Source organism: Anomaloglossus baeobatrachus, chromosome 2 (assembly GCF_048569485.1).
Source record: "Anomaloglossus baeobatrachus isolate aAnoBae1 chromosome 2, aAnoBae1.hap1, whole genome shotgun sequence".
Lineage (NCBI taxonomy): Eukaryota > Metazoa > Chordata > Amphibia > Anura > Aromobatidae > Anomaloglossus > Anomaloglossus baeobatrachus.
The window spans coordinates 353409091-353414453 of NC_134354.1; the positions used below are offsets into that span (position 1 = coordinate 353409091).

General features: G+C 39.4%; 1 non-coding gene across 1 annotated transcript; it reads left to right on the top strand.

Moving 5' to 3' along the window:
- The first annotated feature begins 5084 nt into the window (after positions 1 to 5084).
- Positions 5085 to 5157, top strand: TRNAD-AUC (transfer RNA aspartic acid (anticodon AUC)). Its single transcript has one exon. It is a non-coding gene; the product is annotated as a tRNA-Asp (tRNA).
- Positions 5158 to 5363: the final 206 nt, after the last annotated feature.

Sequence of the window (5363 nt, forward strand, 5' to 3'; positions counted from 1 at the left end):
GTGTCTCTCCCGCTGTCACTTGAACAGTCCACGTAATCGGGTCTGAGAGAGTCCCAGTACCTAGGCTGGCCTCTCCTACCAACCCTAGGCTTTGGAGTTTCCCGGCCTCTCTGGACAGGAACGTAGCAGGTGTGTGTCCTCTCCGCAGTAGAAGCAGAGGCCCTTGGCGAGCCGTTCTGCTCGGCGTTGTTCAGACTGCCGCAAACGATCAATCTGCATGGGCTCGTGGACAGAGACGCCAGATGACGCCGACTGAGGTACGGCGGGCTTCTGCGGACCTGCCGCTGTCACAGTGCCGGCTCCCTGCTCCGTGCACACATAGCCAGACTACACATTGGGTAAAATTAACCTGATGTGTACTCTGGCTAGATCGCTTCCACGCGTCGCTGCTGGCTGGGGGCTGGTAACTGGTTGCTGGTGAGATCTGCCTGACAGCTCACCAGCAACCCGTGTAGCGACGCTCCAGCGATCGCTGCCAGGTCAGGTTGCTGATGGGATCGCTGGAGCATAACAGAGAGATGCAATGACAGGTCCTAGCATGTCAGCGTCATAGTCATGTGACCAGTCTGTAGCCAATGAGATAATAGACACATGACTGGTCACATGGCTATTTTGACGTCACGATACGTCCTGCATCCCTGCTGGCAGTGCTGGTTACCGGGAAGATTCAGCGATCATCAGATGGAATAGCGGCAGGAGACAGAGTGCAGGACAGATCACAGGGACAGGTAAGTGTTATGGCAATGTTTATTAACTGTATGTGTACATTTATAATGTGTATTTATGAGTTTGTGAGTGCCTCCCATTGTTTCCTATGGGGTTCGAGCGGTTCGCCGAACCGGTTTGCTGAAACGAACTTGAACCAGACCTCGGTTCGGCGAGCCGAACCGCAGCCGGTTCGCTCATCTCTACATATGAAGTTCTTAGCTTCATAGCCGGATAACAGTACGTTTAGGCTTCCATCACCAAGAGAACTACAAATTTTGGTTTAGTTCCCTGGCAGTCAAAACTCGTCTCTAATTGCCATTACTTTTCACAGGTTTCTTAGTGTAGTGGAAATGACATCTGCTTCACATGCAAAAGGTCCTGGCTTCAATCCCCAGTGAAACCAATCTGTTTTCAATGTTGAGATAATTTCCTATCAACCTGCAATATATAAATTTCTTGGCATCGTTGCCAAATGACGATACATTTTGGCTTCCATCACCAAGAGAACTACGATTTTGGGTTTCTTTTTTATTGACCATTTTAGCAGAAAACATAATCCCATATTATAAAAATCCTGTTTGTTTCAAAATATATAGTTCCCATAAATACAAAAGCAAAAGACCAAACTATGTAGAAAAAGTAACACGTTCAATATAAACTTCAATTTAAACAAAATCCCTTTGTAGGAATAAAACTGGTAAAATATGTAATAAAAATTGTAAATGTTTCATTAATCAAAAATACTTTCCTTCAGCAATAAAAAGGCCCCGTCAGTCACAATTCTGCTCCGATAGCCAATACTCTATAACTTTTTGTCAGATTTCATAGTTTAGTGATAATCATGTCTGCTTTAAACGCAGAAGGTACTAGATTTAACCCTCAGTGAAACCAATCTGATCTCGGTGTTGAAATAATACCCTATCAACCAGCAATATATGAAGTTCTTGGCTTTGTTGCTGAATGATGGGATGTTTTGGCTTCCATCACCAACAGAGCTACAAATTTGTTTTTTTTACCTGGCGGTCAAAACTCATCTCTAATTGCCCTTACTTTGCAGAATTTCACAGGTTTCTTAGTGTAGTGGTCATCACGTCTGCTTCACATGAGAAAGGTCCTGGGTTCAATCCCCAGTGAAACCAATCTGTTTTCGTTGTTGAGATATTTTCCTATCAACCTGCAATATATAAAATTCTTGGCTTTGTTGCCAAATGACGATACATTTTCGCTTCCATCACCAAGAGAACTACGATTTTGGGTTTCTTTTTTATTGACCATTTTAGCAGAAAACATAATCCCACATTATAAAAATCCTGTTTGTTTCAAAATATATAGTTCCCATAAATACAAAAGCAAAATACCAAACTATGTAGAAAAAGTAACACATTCAATATAAGCTTTAATTTAAGCAAAATCCCTTTGTAGGAATAAAACTGGTAAAATATGTAATAAAAATTGTAAATATTTCATTAACCAAAAATACTTTCCTTCAGCAATAAAAAGGCCCCGTCAGTCACAATTCTGCTGCGCTAGCCAATACACTATGACTTTTCAGCAGGTTTCATAGTGTAGTGGTCATCACATCTGCTTAACACGCAGAAGGTACTGGCTTCAATCCCCAGTGAAGCCAATCTGTTCTTGGTGTAGAAATAACACCCTATCGCCCTGCAATATATGAAGTTCTTGGCTTTGTTGCCGAATGATGGGATGTTTTGGCTTCCATCACCATTAGAACTACGAATTTGTTTTTTTTTTTCCTGGTGGCCAAAACTTGTCTCTAATTGCCATTACTTCGCAGGATTTCATATAAAAAACATAAAAGGAGCCCGAAATTACAATTAGATAATGTGCCAGTCTGGAACCTATCTGCTTATATCCTTTCAGAGAATCAAATTTCACTATTAAGCAAGGGCTTGGGATTATCACCTAATACTAATTTTGTTGTCTTCCATACCATCTTAGACCTGAAAAAATTAGCCAGAAATATAACATTAAAGCGACACTTCTTTCAAGATACAGAGACAACAGAAAATATCCGAGAGACTATTGTACCAACTGATAAACCTTATATTGCAAATGACTACCCATTGTTCCAAGAACAAAAAGCCATCATGGACCTCCGTCTACTCCAGTCGGACCAGAATCAGCAATTTTACTCTGAAGACATTAGATCAAAAATTCAGTTGTCTAATTAGACATATTATCCAGTTCAATCACGACTAATGATAATGGACACTTTTCAAGAACTGATAGTCCAAGAATTAACAGAGCTGAGCAGGATACTCTCCCCCCACAGAGATAATCTCACAGAAGGAGAAAGAACCACATTGTCTGATCTAATTCATAATACTAACATAGTGATCAGACAAGCAGATAAAGGGGGGTTGATTGTCCTGCTCGACTCTGGCCTATATAAGAAATTAACTCTCTCTGATCTACAGGACCCGGATACCTATATGGAACTACGAAAGGATCCTACTGACCATTACAATATTCTTATGTTAAAAATCTTGGAAGAGGGTGTTTGTATGGGAGCCATTGATAGTAAAATAAAAGACAATCTATTTGTGTCATTTCCTGTGGTACCAATTTACCATTCATTACCTAAAATACATAAAAACATTTTTCCTCCCCCCCTCAGGCCCATTGTCTCCGGTATAGGGTCTTTGGGGGAAAAATTAGGAGGTCGGGTGGATCAATTTTTGCAACCATTGGTTTATAACATCCCAGGTTTTATCAAAGACACGAAAGAGATTGTCAAAGCATTAGATAAATTTCATTGGCAAAAAAACTATCGATGGCTCTCATGCGATGTAATTTCATTGTACCCTTCAATACCACACAATATGGCAATAAGATCTCTGTCACAACATCTGGACAGATTCAGCACTTATGAAACTGAACTTAAGGATTTTATTTTGATGGCTGTACAGTTTCTCTTACAACACAATTATTTTACCTTTGATGGACAGTATTCTTTGCAGTGTAGGGGAGTCAGTATGGGAGCTCGATTCTCCCCCTCGCTGGCTAATATTGTCATGGCGAGGTGGGAGGAACAGTTTTTATACGGTGATGCCAACCCATTCAGCAGCAGCAGCAGTAGCATCCTTTGGTATGGCAGATACCTGGATGACATGCAACTGATTTGGGTTAGTCCACCAGAAGAAATCACAAACTTTTCTGCTTCACACCCAGAAGTTCCTGCGTTCAATCCCCAGTGAAACCAATCCGTTTTCGGTGTTGAAGTAATTTCCTATCAACCTGTAAAATATGAAATTCTTGGTTTTGTTGCCAAATGACAATACATTTTGGCTTCCATCACCAAGAGAACTACGATTTTGGGTTTCATTTTTATTGACCATTTTAGCAGAAAACATAATCACATATTATAAAAATCCTGTTTGTTTCAAAATATATAGTTTCCATAATTACAAAAGCAAAAGACCAAACTCTGTAGAAAAAAGTAACACATTCAATTTAAACTTCAATTTAAACAAGATCCCTTTGTAAGAATAAAACTGGTAAAATATGTAATAAAAATTGTAAATGTTTCATTAACCAAAAATACTTTCCTTCAGCAATAAAAAGGCCCCATCAGTCTTAATTCTGCTCTAATAGCCAATGCACTATAATTTTCCCTCAGGTTTCATAGTGTAGTGGTCGTCACGTCTGCTTAACATGCAGAAGGTCTTGGGATCAATCCCCAGTAAAACCAATCTGTTCTTGGTGTTGAAATAATACCCTAATAAACTACAATATGTGAAGTTCTAGGCTTTGTTGCTGAATGACGGGATGTTTCGGATTCCATCACCAACAGAACTACTAATTTGTTTTTTTTTCATCGCGGTCAAAACTCATCTCTAATTGCCATTACTTTGCAGGACTTCACAGGTTTCATAGTGTAGTGGGCATCACGTCTGCTTCACAAGCAGAAGGTCCTTGGTTCAATCCCCAGTGAAGCCAATCCGTTTTCAGTGTTGAAGTATTTTCCTAACGACTTGTGATGTATGAAATTCTTGGTTTCGTTGCAAAATGACAATACATTTTGGCTTCCATCACCAAGAGAACTACGATTTTGGGTTTCTTTTTTATTGACCATTTTAGCAGAAAACATAATCCCATATTATAAAAATCCTGTTTGTTTCAAAATATATAGTTACCATAAATACAAAAGCAAAAGACCAAACTATGTAGAAAAAAGTAACACATTCAATATAAACTTCAATTTAGGCAAAATCCATTTGTAGGAATAAAACTGGTAAAATTTGAAAAAAAATTGTAAATGTTTCATTAACCAAAAATACTTTCCTTCAGCAAAAAAAAAGGACCCGTCAGTCACAATTCTGCTCTGCTAGCTAATACACTATATCTTTCCAGCAGGTTTCATAGTGTAGTGGTCATCACATCTGCTTATCACGCAGAAGGTCCTGGGTTCAAATCCCTGCGAAACCAATCTGTTCTTGGTGTTGAAATAATACCGTATTAATCTACAATATGTGAAGTTCTTAGCTTTGTTGCCGAATGATGGGATGTTTTGGCTTCCATCACCAACAGAAGTACGAATTATTTTTTTTTTCCCCTGGCGGTCAAAACTCGTCTCTAATTGCCATTACTTTGCAGGATTTCACAGGTTTCATAGTGTAGTGGTCATCACGTCT